The sequence below is a fragment of the Mercenaria mercenaria genome, chromosome 14, assembly GCF_021730395.1.
Source record: "Mercenaria mercenaria strain notata chromosome 14, MADL_Memer_1, whole genome shotgun sequence".
Taxonomy (NCBI): domain Eukaryota; kingdom Metazoa; phylum Mollusca; class Bivalvia; order Venerida; family Veneridae; genus Mercenaria; species Mercenaria mercenaria.
This window is the reverse complement of record NC_069374.1, coordinates 2967838-2985646: the sequence shown is the minus strand read 5'-3', so window position 1 is coordinate 2985646 and position 17809 is coordinate 2967838. Positions and strand designations below refer to the sequence as shown.

At 34.4% G+C, this 17809-nt stretch overlaps 1 protein-coding gene across 4 annotated transcripts in view; it reads left to right on the top strand.

Moving 5' to 3' along the window:
• LOC123526159 (uncharacterized) overlaps positions 1-17809 on the top strand; it is a 74352-nt gene that overhangs the window by 10775 nt on the left and 45768 nt on the right. For 3 of the 4 annotated variants that reach the window (XM_053522839.1, XM_053522837.1, XM_053522836.1), the window contains exon 1: positions 2260-2334. The exons of the other annotated variant lie outside the window; for it this stretch is intronic. The gene's annotated coding sequence lies outside the window, so the exon portion shown is untranslated. Of the gene's footprint in view, positions 1-2259; positions 2335-17809 lie in introns of those variants that run through there. 4 annotated transcript variants of the gene reach the window in all.

Sequence of the window (17809 nt, the reverse complement as noted above, 5' to 3'; positions counted from 1 at the left end):
GATATTTATCCATGGTAAAGGGAAATGACTTTTCCGGTACAGTTCTCTTCCACATCCTCTACCTCTTATTTTTGTGGAGAAGTTGTCATTAAGTTGCAGAGAGTAAGGACTTTTAGTTATAGTTTAAAATTAGAAATTTTGTAACAGTTAATAAACTGAGTTTATATTTGATTTATGCTTCACACCAGAAATACTTTTTATCAAATAAAGGTCACATTTTCCTGCTTTTACAGATTCCCAGTTAATCATTTCTTTACAAAAAAACTGACAACTTCCAAACATGAAACAATAACTACCCGTCACCAAGAATATTGGACTCCATGGCCCCTGGGTATTGAGCCCATGACCTCTAGACTCAATAGTATTGTGCTCTACCAACTGACCTCCAGGAGAAAGTTGATTTATTTGTAGAGACTAGCCACTAGACTGATTATAAAGTCCTTGTTACAAAATTTCAACTTTTGTAACTTTCTTTTTTTTACAAAAAAGTGACAATTGCCACTCTATTTTAGAGATTTTCTAAGAGAACTGATTTTTATATCAAATGATATTGGACATAGGATATAGACTGGCCACATTCACTATTTTATAAACAAAAATTGAAATAAATAATATATCATAGTCTAGGAGCTAGTCTAATTTGTAAGCAAATACTAATGATTCTGGACAGGACTTGATTGTCATGATTGAAGACAAATTCTAACATCATCTTAAATACTCAGATCCACAAATAAGTAAATTCTCCCATGTTTTTTCGGTATCATTTGAAAGAGGTGTGTTTGCTACAATAATTAGTAAATAAGATTGACATACCATAAATAATATGCAAGAATCATTTCAGTCATGTTTTTGACTGCGAAATGATAAATCTTACACTGTTAAAACTGGGTTTCTGTTGAAGATCATTGAAAACTATAAAGTAAAGAAAAATATTTTCTAAAACATATTTTTGTCATGTATATTATATATTTTTCTTTTTTCAGTTAAGACAATAGACTTTCAGATAACTCTAAAATTCAACAGGCATCAATATTTGATATATTTTAATAGTACTGTTATATAGAACTGGCTTAACTGGCCCAATATTAGAAAGGCACATCAGAGAAACTTATTATTTTTTTCTATTGGCCTTAGCTCTGAGAGTATAATTTGCCAAAATCAGGATCTCTGCCTGGAATAAATGCCATTATAATAGTGTCAGGGTTCTAGGAAGGAATTATTAATGAAATAGATTCATATCTATCATTGCTTTACAGAATATAGGTCTGTGGTAATTAAAAGTTCATTATATGTTGGAGGAGGAGTACTTGTAATAAATTTTGTATTTGCTTTATAAACTCTTGAAGCAAATAAAATAAATTGTTCATTTGTTGATGCCTAAGGACATAACAAATTGGTTTCCTGTAATTAAAATTCATTTGTGTTATTGGGATAAAAATCGGTTGGTGCCAATAAAATTGGAAACACTTTAAGATAAAAGGTAAGAGAAAGTTTCCATATTTAAAAAAATATTTTTTTTTATATTAAATTTATGAAAATGAAAATGATAACATGAATTTGACATAGAAAATAAAATTTTCGGGTTCTTTTTTTTTTCAGATTTTTGTGCAAATTTTTATGTTTTCGGATGACATTTTCAAAAAAATGCCTGTAATTTAGTAAGTTTCATACAAGGAATGTGTTTTTGTTGTTGTAATGTAGGTAATATGAAAGTAATTTTTTTAAAAAGGGACTGTTTCTTTTAGTTTCAATTGCAAAATCTGATTTAACTACCTTTAATATTCAGACCATTGTTCAATAATTTATGGTGTAAAGTTTGTGATAAATCATCAAAATTGACTAGATTAGTTCTGTGTTTTTAGATTATAGTGTAATTTTCAGTTGTGTAATGAGCCAATTTAGAGACTAATATATAGCTTCACTGTACAATAAATAACCACATTTTTCAAAAGGGAACATGACTATTGTGTGATGCTTCAAAAGAAATTATGCAAAAAGGAATCAAATGCGTTCTTTATAGATTTACATATAGCTCCTTTTGTTGTATAATTTTATTCATATTTTTGCAGGAGTCACACTATAATGTAACAGGGTGGGGAAGTGAAATTTTTAGCACTGTAAATGGTCCAATTAGGGGCTAGTTTATTGCTTTGATGTATAAGTTTGTGCATAATTTATAATACATGTAAAGATTATAGCTTCAAAAATGCCCCTTTCTGCATCAAGCAGGTGTTTTTGTAATTTTATTTTTTGCAGGAGTCCTCAAGTAAAAAGTAAAGGGAAGTAAATCTGAACTGAAACTTGAACTGAATTACTCCTGGGCAGTTGTTGCAGGTGTCTATGTTTGTTTTACATTGTGCTTAAGACTTAGAAATATGCTTTGAGAAGCAAAAATCAAACAACACCAAATCGTAGAAAGAAACAGTTGTTTAACACGAAAATTGAACAGCATGTAAAACAAATGGCATTCATTTTCAAAGGGAGACAACTTATTCTCGATGAATACTTAAAATATTTGAAAAAAGTTGTCTCCCTTTGAAAATGAATGCCATTTGTACTCAAAATATTCAGAAAAAGTTGTCTCCCTTTGAAAATGAATACCATTTGTAAAGAAATAAAGATATTAAACAATTGCTGAAAACTGTGTTCCACCTTGTTATGTGAAATTTCACCATTCGCACGCTTTTGCAAATGCATCAAAAGGAACATGTGTAACAGTTCTTTGAAAATGGTGAGTTTTTGAAGGTGTTTTACTGTTGGGAAGTGGGGCCCCTTTAGGCAGTCCTTTTCCGGAATTCAATGTTTATATCAGTATACTGACACTTGTTTCATAAAGTAATATACAATGTCTGCAGTTCAATTTTCATGTCAAACAACTCTTTCTTTCTATGATTTGGTGTTGTTTGATTTTTGTTTCTCAAGGCGTAATTCTAAACCTTAATTTTATGCTCATGGGCATCATAGTCTACTATAAGATGATGTCTAAACCTACATAATGAAAATGAAGGTGTTACAGTTGCTAAGAGGGTCCCAGGTAATAGCTCAGCCACAAGTTATTGGGGTCATCACTATGCACCTAAAGAAACACCTATATTGGCATTTCCAAGGAAACCTCAACACAAAGTTAATGATCTACCTGATTTACATAAACATGGTCAAACCATTTAATTTTTTTAACAAAACCTAGGTCAGATTAGATACCCAGTGAGTGATACAGGGCCTTCAGGGCTTTCTTGTTTAAAAAAAAGTTCTATAACAATTTAATTATATATAAAATGAAAACTCTTGAACAACAATCTTATCATATTTGAATCATTCTGGGGCATTGAGATAAAGATATACACTGAACCTCTCTTAGAATGTGTTTGTTTTATTGAGGGTAATTTACAATTTTTTGAAAGACTTTTTAGCCCACCATCATGATGATGGTGGGCTATTAAAATCACTCTGCGTCCGTGGTCCGTCCGTCCGTCATTCCGTCCGTCCGTCCGTCCGTCCGTCCGTCCGTTAACAATTTCTCGTTATCGCATCTCCTCAGAAACTACTGGGGGGATTTTGACCAAACTTTGTCAGAATGATGTATTGGTACCCTAGTTGTGTCCCCCTGAAAATCAGACTGGTTAAACAATTTATGAGTGAGTTATGGCCCTTTGTTTATTTCTATAATTTATATAGATTTATATAGGGAAAAACTTTGAAAACCTTCTTGTCCAAAACCACAGAGCCTAGGGCTTTGATATTTGGTATGAAGCATCATCTAGTGGTCCTCTACCAAGATGATTCAAATTATTTCTCTGGGGTCAAATATGGCCCCGCCCTGGGGGTCACATGGTTTATATAGACTTATATAGGGAAAAACTTTGAATAACCTCTTGTCCAAAACCACAGGGCCTAGGGCTTTGATATTTTGTATGTGACATCATCTAGTGGTCTTCAACTAAGATTGTTCAAATTATACCCCTAGGGTCAAATATGGTCCCGCCCTGGGGGTCATATGGTTTACATAGACTTATATAGGGAAAAACTTTGAAAATCTTCTTTTCCAAACCACAAAGCCTAGGGCTTTGATACTTGTAATGTAGCATCATCTAGTGGTTCTCTACCAAGTTTGTTCAAATTATCCTCCTAGGGTTAAATATGGCCCCGCCCCGGGGGTCACATGGTTCATATAGACTTATATAGGGAAAAGCTTTTAAAATGTTCTTGTCAGTAACTACAACATTCAAACTTGGACCACATGTATATTTTTGAGTGGCAAGATGAACCTTGACATGAGTTGACCTTGATTTTGACCTAGTGACCTACTTTCACATTTCTGTAGCTACAGCCTTCAAATTTGGACCACATGCATAATTTTGTGCACTGGAAAAAACTTTGACCTTTATTTTGACCTAGTGACCTACTTTCACATTTTTGAAGGTACAGGCATCAAATTTGGACCATATGCATAGTTTCCTGTTTCAAAATGAAATTTGACATTGATTTTGACCTAGTGACCTACTTTCACATTTCTCAAGCTACAGCCTTCAAATTTGGACTCCATGCATAGTTTTGTGGTACCGAAAAAAACTTTGACCTTGACATTGACCTAGTGACCCACTTTCACATTTTTGAAGGTACAGGCTTCAAATTTGGACCACATGCATAGTTTTGTATTCTGAAATAAAATTTGACCTTGATTTTGACCTAGTGACCTACTTTTACATTTCTCAAGCTACAGCCTTCAAATTTGGACCACTTGCATAGTTTTGTGTACTGAAATGACCTTTGACCTTTACATTGACCTAGTGACCTACTTTCACATTTTTAAGGTACAGGCTTCAAATTTGGACCACATGCATAGTTTTGTATTCCGAAATAAAATTTGACCTTGATTTTGACCTAGTGACCTACTTTTACATTTCTCAAGCTACAGCCTTCAGATTTGGACCACATGCATAGTTTTGTGTACCGAAACAAACTTTGACCTTTACATTGACCTAGTGACCTACTTTCACATTTTTGAAGGTACAGGCTTCAAATTTGGACCACATGCATAGTTTTGTATTCCGAAGTAAAATTTGACCTTGATTTTGACCTAGTGACCTACTTTTACATTTCTCAAGCTACAGCCTTCAAATTCAGACTACTTGCATAGATTTGTGTTGTGTACGGAAATGAAATTTGACCTTGAGCTAGTCAGTAAGTCTTGAAATTTGGAACACTCAAAAATGGCACATTGGTGGGCGCCAAGATCACTCTGTGATCTCTTGTTTTAACCCTAATCATGCTGGACACGATTCATTCTGCCTTGCGACCAGTGTAGATCATGATCAGCCTGCACATCCATGCAGTCTGATCATGATCTTTGCTGTTTGCCGTTCAGTCAGTATATTTTTTTGGAATTCACCTCTTTAAACAGTTAATGGTACTGTCCAGATTAAAAGATGGAAAAGTTCATTATAGAAATTTAGCAGGAAAAGGTTTAAATGGGAAGGAGATGCCTTTCTGGAGGTACCGTTGATACAGGGTATACTGTATTGATCAATTTCCTGTATGCATGCAGGGTGATTATCTTGTTCAATCATCAGTTAGATTAAAGAATTAAATATTTATAAATGTAATTGATTTCTTACAAATTTTGCAAGCTGTAATAATTATTGTTATCAGCCTATTATATCAGTGTTTTCTCCATGCAATTCAGTAATTGGTAGTTGCTTGTAACTGTGTAAGTCATTAAACACAAATCACTTGTAATAATTGCTTCCTGCATTAAAATGGCAGATCCTTCTATTATAATAAAGGAAATTGTTCTTTGTTTTATATTAAATTCAGCTACTTCAGATCAGTTTTAATACAGTTTCTGGATTTTAGAAAGACCTATTTCCTGCAAGATATCCATATATCAAAAAGAAAAAGAGGTGTTGAAAAGTATGCAGTGAAATGCAAGTCAGCTGAAGTCAGGTACCTACATATTGCCGCATTTCAGAAAGCGGTCCCCAGAATAAACCCCCTAATTTCGTTTTCAAGGTAACAACTAGAAAACATGTGAATATAAGCATGAAAAGTGTCTTATTTTATGTAAAAATCATTCCAGGGGTGTATTAATGCCCATTTGGCCCCTGATTTATCCGCAGATAGGCTAAAAATGGAAAAATTAGGATCTCTTTATTAGGGAATGTTTTCGACTGAAGCACGTTTTTGATAGAATTACTGCTATATAACCTTATTTGAAGCTCACCCCAGTGCAGACCACCCATCATCAATGATTTTATAGGATAAAATTTTGGCCCATTGTTATTGAAACTTCAGTGTTTCCCTCTGTAAAATCTTGAATGCTTTTGAAACTGGGTCATCTGAGGTAAGAAACTAGGTCATTAGGTAAAATGATAGAAAAACTTAGTTAACACTCTAAGACCACTTTTTATATGCCCAAAGGGACATATTATGTAAGATGCCGGTGTCCGTCCATTCGTCTATCCATTCCAACATTTTAGGTTTATGGGATATTTCATTTGTTATTTCTTTTGTTTACTTATGGGCTACTAGCCCCTAAACCTTTTGTTAAGGAATGAAAGAATGTTTTCTTTTGTTCTCTGTACCGTTAGATAGCTCCTAATCCCTAAATGTTGGCTCGTCCCTCCTTCCATTAGCAATTTCGTGTCCGGTTTATAACTCTTGAACCCTTGACACCGAGACTATGTGCAAAGAGCATGTTCTGGATGGCTCGCTTCAAGGTCAAGGTCACACTTCGGGGTCAAATACACTATGACATTGTTTCGTGTCCGCTCTGTTACTCTTGAACTGCTTGAAGGATTTTAAAAAAAACTTAGCACAAATGTTCACCACATCAAGACGACATGCAGTTTGCATGTTTCAGATGGCTCACTTTAAGGTCAAGGTCACACTTAGGGGTCAAAGGTCACACCTGAACCCCTCGAATGATTTTGAAGAAGCTTGACACAAATGTTCGCCACATCGAGACAACATTTAGAGTGCATGTTCTGGATGGCTCTCTTCAAGGTCAAGGTCACATTTAGGGGTCAAAGGTCATATGACTTTGTTTCATGTCCACTCTGTAACTCTTGAACTGCTTGAAGGATTTGAAGAAACTTGGCACAAATGTTCACCACATCTGTCTTCGCTCATAGACAACTGTTTTGTGTTCAACCCTTATCTTCTTAACCCCTTGAAGGATATTTATGAAACTAAAGTCAGATTCTGTTCCTCTCATACAGATATGCAAAGCACATGTTCCAGTCTTGACAGTCTAAGGTCAAGGTCAATACTGAAGGTCAAAGGCTTGAGCCTTAGATTTTGTATCCAGTCTATAACTCAGTATAATTTTAGAATATTGGTTGAATCTTTCACTTGTCAAGATGTCATGCAGAGTTTTATGTTTCAGTTGTCCTAGCCCAAGGTCAGAGTCTGAACTGAAGGTCAAAAGAAAACTTGTTTTGTTATAGGACAGTTCATTTTTAATCAGTTACCAGGCCGGGTTATCCCATAGGCGCTTTCAGCCAGTCACTGTGCCCGGCTTAAATATCATAGCTGATAATTACCTGTTTTTGTCATGCCCGGAGGCAAAATCCATAATATTAAAGTCGTGGAACGTTGTCACGGACAGTGTTACATAAGCAAACTGCTCATTTTACTGCCGTTACTGTCGGATTGTTATTTGGTTTCTGTCTTTTCCATATCCAGCATGTAATGGTGGGCTATTTCGATTATAATACTTGCAAAACTTACAAAATTACAGCCGCTATTGGCAAAATTCGGCAAAAAAAAGTATCCAAAACTGTAGGGTATTTCGGAAGACATACATTCGGATAAGTCAATACACAGTGTCATTGAGTAGGTAGAAAGCTGCAACTGTCCATTAAATAACTTTTACCTAAGTATTCTTCCATGACATGTCCTGTAGATTCAACTAAAACATGAAACACAAAATTATTGATAGGTTTGAAAGGTAGATTGTGTAAGGACACTGTAAGGATCAAATTGACTGATATTCGGTTTCCTCGCAAAATGGCTAATATATTATTAATGCAAGAAAAATTCAAAATACATGCTTTCTTTTATACCCAACTTCAAAAACAAATGTAGTAGTAGAAAAAAATTAAGAAATGATTGATTTCTTACTGATGTATTTACTTAAGCTACCTTAGATAAATATATATTTTTTTAGATTTTCACAAGCTGTTTCACACCATTCTTATAATTTATCATCTCAATTTACTTAAAAGAATAATATGCTTATTGCTATAAACTGCTAAAAGATCATGTACCTGGCTATAATTATGCAGAGCCCAGCTATATAAAAAACCTGGCTAGAACCCCCGAATTATAGTTACAAGAGATTCAACTAACTTGGGTAGAAAATGTAAAGAACATTGAGATCACTGTCTGTCTGTCTGTCTTGGACAAACTTCATTAATTTAGGTTTTATGGAGTTAGTTTAGTAAAAAGATAATAAATTCTCTTCTTCAAACAGTACATATTCTTCCAGATAAAAAAGGCATTAAATTTTAAAAACCTGTTTACATACAGAATGTAGGGCATTAAGATTTTTTTTCCATTGGAACCACGTTTATGTTTATTACAGGAATACATGTACACACATTTATACAGCATTATAATATTAAATAGGGCATTAATGTTGTTGTGTTTTATCGTAATTTATTACCACCTAAATAAAAACTTAAGTGTTCAAGTCATTGTAGCTATTTTCAATTGGTAATAAATTCAAATTCTTGGCAGCTGACTCAACAACAGCTCTTGAAATTTATCTTTATTTGAAAACTTATCAGTGCTCAACAGTTATATACACTTGAAATTCTTTGCAATATCTGTGCAAAATACACAGCATGTCTGTCTTTATATTTTGAAGGAAAGACATTTTTATTTGTGCAGTTTTGAAGACTAAATGTTTTTGCCGGAGTCCTGGAGTTTGTGTACTGACAGATACCACATATACTCTCAAACTTTGCAGAAATATCATGTAACCCTTACATTGTTAGCTCACCTGTCATGTAGTGAGAGGGTGAGCTTTTGTGATCGCCCTTCCATTCGTCCGTGTGGCACTGTGTATGACCCTCTCAAGCCCTTTTTCCCTCTCTACATCTTTCTTTCGGTAGGTTGGGATATAAGTACTTTACTTGGGGAATTAGGTTTTTTGTCTCACACTTAGTCTTGTCACATTACCCGACTGTCAACTACTACTTTCTTATTTATGTCCATAGACTTGTATCTTTACTTGCATGTAACAATATAATATGCTTATCTTTTTTATGCTGTGCTTTAACCATGTGATTTTCTTTTACAGCCATTTTTAATTGTTATTTTTTTTACTTATGTTTGTCGGGAAATAGCTTTAAGCTAATGTTTTTGTTATATATAGTATCCAACGTTAAATAAAGTTTCTTGTATCTTGTCGTCCGTCCATCCGTTCACAATTTCCTTGTGAACAGTGATAAAGACTACATTTTGTATTTGATTTTAATCAAACTTGCACACAACTTGTATGGGCATAATATCTCACTTCCTTTCAAAAGCTGGCCAGATCCCATCATGGGTTCCAGAGTTATGGTCCCTTAAAAGGCCAAAATTTGCCATTTTTGGCTTGTGAACGTGATAGAGACCACATTTTGCAATCAGTTTTAATAAAACTTGCACACAACCTGTATTGGCATAATATCTTGGTTCCATTCGTCGAAAACTGGCTAGATCCCATCATGGGTTCCAGAGTTATGGCCCCTTAAAGGGTCAAAATTTGCTATTTTTGGCTGTGAACACGATAGAGACAACATTTTGCAATCAACTTTAATCAAACTTGCACACAAGGTTCCATTCGAAAACTGGCCAGATACCATCATGGGTTCCAGAGTTCATTCATGGTTTGATTTGATACAAGCTTGCAAAATATCTTCAACAACAATAAATCTTGAATTCCATGATGAATCTGTCAGATCCAATTATAAGTTCCGGAATTACAGCCTCTGATTGACCCCTGAAAGAGCCAAAATTTGGTAATTTTTACCTTGTGAACACGATTGAAGTGACATTTTATATTTGATTTTAACCACACTTGCACACAACAGAAGTCACAATAAGATCTTGGTTCCTTTCGAAAACCGGCTAGATTCCATCATGGGTTTTAGAGTTACTGCCCCTGAAAGGGGCAAAACTTTATACAGTCGAGACTGTTTTAAGAGACCGACTTTGGGAAGCAGCGAAAAAGGTCACATATGACAGGGAGTCTCTTAAAACAGTCTCACTTAACAGGATGACGCTGGTTTCATATATTTTTCCAATTAAAGTACATGAATATCGGATACTTATATATTGGCCTCTTTTAAGGTAGGAGTGGAAAATGATTAAATACTGTTTCTTTATTTACATATTGATAAAATATAAATTTCAAATAATTTGCATCATTCGTATGATGTTGATAAAACAAATTTAAGCTCATGATCTGGCAAGAAAATAAAGGGGAGCAGTAAAATATAAATGTTCCATTTGAACTATTTACACACTGAGGTTTATGATATTTATATTTTTGTGTACTAATTGTTCATTGACATTTATTCGATTATTGACTGCATCTTTAATCTGTGTTTACTTCGTCGTTTCCTGTTAAATACCGCCATATTTTTGTTTCACCAGGAATAAAGTTAATTTATGCACCGACTCCGAATTCTTCAGTGACTTCATACGCTGGTTTTCCCTAATCGAGCAATTCAAGTGCCTTAACACGCTGTTCTAATGTCAAAACAGTTCTTTTTTATGTTTTTCATCAGCCATTTTTTGTAAACAAATAAGTTCTCGTCTCAAACAACTTCACGCGAGATGAAGAACGGTAACTCTATCGTGTAAAATCTTGCGAGGGAGCGTCTCAAAGTCGCTGAAAACGGTCTAAATATCGATTCGGGAGCCTGATTTCACAGTCGCTTGTCGCGTAAGGCAGGGGGTTGCTTAATTCAGACTCTTTTAATAGTAAATTGCGTCCGGAGCATAAAATAGGGTCGCATATGACAGGGAGTCGCTAAATTCAGGGGGTCGTTAAGGCAGTCTCGACTGTATTTTCTATTTGATCTCTAGGCCTGGATCGATACTAGGCCATGTCGGGTCAAAAACTAGGTCATCAGGTGAAATAAAAGGAACAGCTTGTAAACAACCTAGAGGCCCCATTTATGACCCTATCTTCATGAAACTTGGTCAGAATGTTTATCTTGATGGTTCCTAGGCCAGGTTTAAAACTGGGTCATATGCGTTCAGAAACTAGGTCACCCCTGGTCCAATCAAAGGAAAAGTGTGTTAACACTCTTGTTCATTTGATGTGCATGAAAGTGGGTCAGAATGTTTGTCTGCATGAAATGTCGTATGAGTTTTTGTCTGGGTCATGTGGGGTCAAAAACTAGGTCACCAGGACAAAGCAAAGAATAAGCTTGTTTACACCCTAGGGTGCACATTTTTGGTTCTAACTTCATAAACTTTCGTCAGAATGTTTGTTATCATGAAGTCTTGGACAAGTTTGTATCTGGGTCATGTGGGGATAAAAAACTAGGTCACTACGTCAAATCAAAGAAAATGCTTGTTTACACTCAAGATGCCACATTTTTTGGTCCAATGTTTTGGTCAGAATATTTGTTTCCATGTAATCACTAGGTAAGAAATGTTTACACTGATATGGTGTGTTACACAGGTGAGCGACCTAGGGCCATCTTGGCTCTCTTGTTTTTCCATTCACGCAGTTTTGAAGATTTTTCATAGCATGATCAGTCTAAGTTTGTGTAGATATCATGTATGCCATTTGTAGAAATATGAATCAGATAATACTTATATTTTCTCTTTAAAGTTTCATCAGAATCAATGCATTAGAGGGCAGTAATGAATTTGAAGTTTTGCTTTTTGAAGTTTTGAAGTTGATGTGTTATATTTGTTTAAGAGGCCAAAGTGTGACATTGGGCATGATAACTTTGATAACACAACAGTTAAGTCCCTTTAATTTGCCAGAATTGCTGTTGTTTACATTGTTAATACTTACAATAGAAATCTCATTTCTTATATTGATCTAATAAACCCAATGGACCCTTACTTTTACATTTTTTTGTACAAATACTGAAGCAAAACATGATGGCCACTTATTTATTAATTCAAGGGAGGTAACTGTTTATTGTCAGGAACTCCTGAAGCCTAGAAAAATATGCAGAGTTATTTCATTCAAAATATGATATGCCCTTTCTTTCAAAAACTTTTAAATAAATGCATGCATTGATGCATTTAATTTTAAAGGGTAACAGATAATTATATTACATGAACGCAGTTGTGCCACATTTTTTTCAGGAAAGTTTAAAGATAATTATATGGATGTCCCACTTTTATTTTCAGCGTTGAATTTATGAGGGGGGCGAATGGCAGGGATATTGTGACCCACACCTGTATACGTTTATTTCACCTGGTCGAATTGCATTAGGGTCAGATGATGGCGAGAGTATGAAGTATGTAATAAGATAGTGAAATTGTCACCTCGTATGACAGGTGGTTGACATTAAGAAAAACCTTGTCATCACCTGTCAATTACTTGATAAATGGTAACTGCTGTAAGTTTTGTCATTCTTGATAATGAAAGTTCATACATACATAAGTGCTTTATGATGAAAAATGTTTCGTCCTACCATATACTAGTGTAGGCTTTCCGAAATAATACTGTCTATACTAAGATTGTCTTCAATTCAATTAGCCATGAAAAAGGTTGTCTTCATTTCATTGAGCCATAAAAAAGGTTGTCTTCATTTCATTGAGCCATAAAAAAGGTTGTCTTCATTTCATTGAGCCATAAAAAAGGTTGTCTTCATTTCATTGAGCCATGAAAAAAGTTAGGTGAATTTTTTGTTGCTTAATAATCTTTCATTGTTAATCTTAAATCTTTTACCTGCTGGGGGCAAGTGATTTTACCTTTGCAGCCAGTGCAGACCTAGATCAGCCTGCTATTCAGTGAGTAAATTTTCAGTGAACACCCCTTTGATTAATAAGTGGTACTGCCCAAATTGAATGACGGACCAGTCGATTTTAGAAATATAGCGGGGTAAAGGTTCAGCTTACCAAAGCGGGGTAAAGCTTCAACTCAACAAAGTGGGGTAAAGGTTCAGCTCACCAAAGCGGGGTAAAGCTTCAACTCAACAAAGTGGGGTAAAGGTTCAGCTCACCAAAGCGGGGTAAAGCTTCAACTCAACAAAGTGGGGTAAAGGTTCAGCTCACCATACTCAAATACATGTACATACATAACCAGTCTCCTTCAAAGGTGTACTAGACCCAAATTTCATATTTTGAGAATTATAAGGACAGTTACTACATACAGTATTTGTAAACATTACATTAACAAGTTTATGTGTATATAAGCTAAAAAAGCATAAATTTGTACTACACTTAAAAATCTAGAAGCATACTGGGCACGACTGATACTAACATTGCGGCCAGTGTAGATCATTATCAGACTGCACATCCATGCAGTCTGATAATGATCTTCACTGTTCGCCATTCAGTCAGTATCTTTTTGGTATGCAACAGTTTATATTATATGGTACAGTGCAAAATGAAAGATGGGTAGGTAAATTTAATATAGAAATTTAGCAGGGTTAGGGTTCAAAAATGAATGTTACAACTTACCATTTAATTATAAATGTAGCTGCACATAACATAGTTTACCTTTTTAATAAAGTTGAATACATTTGATGAGGATTTTATACATTTAAAGTTAATATTTAGAAATGAAATATTTATTTTAATATGGTGTTTCTGTTAAAACATGCTCAAGCTAAAAATGATGTCACATTAACAGGCGATGATGTCAATGTTTTTGTGGTGACCAAGGCTATATGCCCTCATGAAATAATTCTGCGGACATGTAACCTTGTTTCCATGTATGCTAAAGTTAAAACACTATTTTTCTATACATTATTTCTTTAATGAAAGATAGACATAAGATAACTTTAATATAACAAGATCTATGATAAATTCTCCGGCAGTCTTCAACCTTAGACTACGATTACTGGCAAGTATCTCAAGATTTGTTGTTTGCTATTCTAGTACCAAGGTTTACTATTTATCTTATGTGATAGCATCGATGAATTAAATCATCATTTTTAAGCATACACATTAAGATTATGTAGGTGTTATATACATATTCAGTGTCAGTCACTGTTTCTTTATTGACAGAACAACAATTTTCCCATTTGTTCACCATTTATATTGTGGAGATAAAATTATGATATATATGATATTGCATAGCTGTCATTACTAGGCTACCATGCGCCCTAGGCATTCGGGAGCTTCCAGTTTTAAGATAATCTTTTTAATGACTGAAATGTTCTGACACAAGCCCTCCCTGATCAAAAACTCATGAGTTGTGACAGGTTTTAGATATAGGTAATAAAACGGTGCCTGTTGTGGAATACAAACTTTGTGCACTATCAACATAACATGAAGGGAAGTAAAGTACTGAATGTCAATAAGAAGAAAGAACTTTTTAGATTTTTATAAAAAAAGTAATTTGATGTTCAGCAGATTTTAAAATGTGTGAGGAAAGAATGCAGGATATAATCTCCCACAGACAAAAATCCCCCACACTCAATTTGACCAAGGCGGAAAAATCTCCCCTTGATTTTGAATCAAAACTAAAGAATTAGATATATTAAATACAATTTTTGATATGATGATAATCAATCTTTAAATGGAATGAAAATTTAGATATAATTGAAAAAAATCAAAGGCGTGATTTTGTCTCCCTTGGTCTCATATTGAGCAGTGGGTGGGGCTTTGAAGCATGGAGGGGTGGATTTTGTCCATATTCCATGAGGAAAGTACAATAAAAATGATGCAAGGGGTAAACAAGAGATCACAAATCTCACTACAAGTGGACAATAAATGACTACTGACCACAAGACATTACAAAATACATAAACCATTTCCGCACCCACAGTAAACTGTAACAACGCAGTAACATTATGGCTGTAAGGTTTGATGTGTCACCTATAATGATCAGTTTTCTAGCAATCAATAATCAATCACCAATACTGTTCAGTGATTGATATACAAAGTATCTGAAACATCCATGGGAGTGGAATTTATAATCAAACAAGCCCATAAGGGTATGCGGCTTTTTTTTGTCCTCAGTTATTTATTTTGTTTTGATAACTAGTATTCTAGTGATGCAATGGCCATCAGTTAACTTGACCAGTGTGACTCAAGGATCTGAATTTTAAAAACAGATCAATGACAGTTCCCTTAAGGGAACTGTAGAAAAGAAGGAAAATTTGATACATAAGTTAACAAAAACAAAAATTGATAAAAAATGTCTACAAATTAAAAAAGATCTGCTGTTTAAGAATTATTCTTACATGAAAAAGTCTGATGTTTATTTTCATTAAAACATGGTGATATTCATGTTACTTCACACTTAATGTGGCTCCATCCTACAGGCACCAGGAAAGAGCTAGCTAGTGCTACCATATTTGATAAAAACATTTTAGAATCAAAATCATACAACAGAACAATGTTACCCTTAATTGGCACATTCCCAATCAATGATTAGGCATGAATTAAAGTCTGACCCATCCCAAAATCATTCCATGGGAAGTGGCCATGCTTGAACGCTAAATGAATGAAATTTATTTACAGGAAAAAAAAAATTGCATATTTCTTTAATACACTAGCTGACAAAAAAAACCTTTGAACTGTCAGAGGATTTACCTTGGTCCATAATAATATGGTGTTCTGTTTGGAGAGGTTCCACTGTATAAGTAAATGTATTTCTTTTGCCAAATGATAAAGGATTTAAAGGGGTTTAGCAATATATGATCAAGCCACAGAATATTTGATAAACAGACAAGGTCTTTACCAACAATGTATGTTCTACATGTTGTATGACTGGATACTTAAGATATTCTCCAAAAGTTGTCCCCCTTTAATAAAATGCTGTTTGTAAAAAAATGAAAATAAGTAGTTGATGAAAAATATGTTTAAATTAACATAGTAAACTGATCAAGACATTATTTCAAATGCATCAAAACAATGATATAGAACAGTTGAAAATGGTTAGTTTTAAAAGATTGAAATTTTAACTGTCGGAAAGGGTGGCCCCTTTATGCAGTCCTTTTCTGGAACTGGCTGCATGTATCAGTAAATTTACAATCTTTTTATATAGTAATATGCTGCTCAGTTTTCATATAAAACAACTTTCTTTCCATGATTTGGTGTTTCAAAACATGGACCTTAGTGATCATCAACAACTGAATGACTTTAAACAAATAGCTGCAGTACTAGGATGGGAGGATCCTTTGTATCCTTGTTACCAAGTACACTAAAATGTTTCCTCTTGTCAAATTATTATAATAATGATGTCTTTAAAGAAATCAAATTATAACAGTCACGAAAGTAAAGAAAGACCCTGACCCTCATGGCATTTATCTGAGACAGTTAATTCTTCACATGCTACCTGACTTGTAGCTTTCACTTTATTTACAGTTTTACATCAAAAGGGGGTTTGAACCACAAAACCCACAGAGGGGCATTTAGTGCTACAAGGCCAGTGTTTCAGGCCATTTCTTTTGTCGTAGTATATCGTAATTTTTCAGGATTGAAAAATATCAAACAAATTCCAGTGTGACATAGTGATCTCTGTCTATAAGCGAGGACAGTTACCGCGTACGAAGTTTTAAATACAGCTACCCACTGATATAATTATATGATAGAAGTAATTGCTTCGGTACTCTATATAAAGGTTGGTTTTCACGGGTTTCTATAATTGTGTATTAGGCATGTTATTAAAGAATATGATGAATGCTGTCACCAAATTTTTTATTTGCCATTCTTTTGAAAATCTGCATTTCGGGAGACCTATATATATATTTTAACTCAAATGTGAGAAATAACTGTCAATGAAAATTACAACTTAAAATATTTCATCGTGTAATAATAGTTCATTTTTTAATGCCATGCTATGTAAATTACAAACACAAATTAATGTAATTTATTATGATCTACATTAAATTGAATTGTATATTAGTCGCTATTACCATAAAAATGGGAGATATTATGTTTTAATGTCTTACAGCTATTAATTAATAATACTTGGTGACTTTTGTTCATGTGAGTAAAAGTTTAAAAGATCAATAATGACTTCCTTTTAAAGTTTGATATATTTTATTTTAAGCTCACCTGCCACATAGTGACAGGATGAGCTTTTGTGATCGCCCTTCGTCTGTCCGTCCGTCATCTGTCCGTTCACAATTTCTTGTGTACACAATAGAGACCACATTTTGCAACCGATTTTAATCAAACTTGCACACAACTTGTATTGGCGTAATATCTCGGTTCAGTTCGAACACTGGCCTGATCCCATCATGGGTTCCAGAATTATAGCCCCTTAAAGGGCAAACTTTTGCTATTTTTGGCTTGTGAACAAGATAGAGACCACATTTTGCAATTGATTTTAATCAAACTTGCACACAACTTGTATTGGCATAATATCTCAATTCCTTTCGAAAACTGGCCAGATCCCTTCATGGGTTGCAGAGTCATTGCCCCTTAAAGGGCCAAAATTTGCTATTTTGGCTTCTACAGCCATGTAGAGACTTCATTTATGGTTGTATTTGCTACAAACTTGCAGGATATTTTTAACAATAGATCTTGGATCCCATGATGAATCCTTCAGATCCAATCATAGGTTCCGGAGTTATGGCCCCTAATTGACCCCTGAAAGAGCCATGTTAATTTTTACCTTGTGAACATGATAGAAGTGATATTTTACATTTGATTTTAACCACACTTA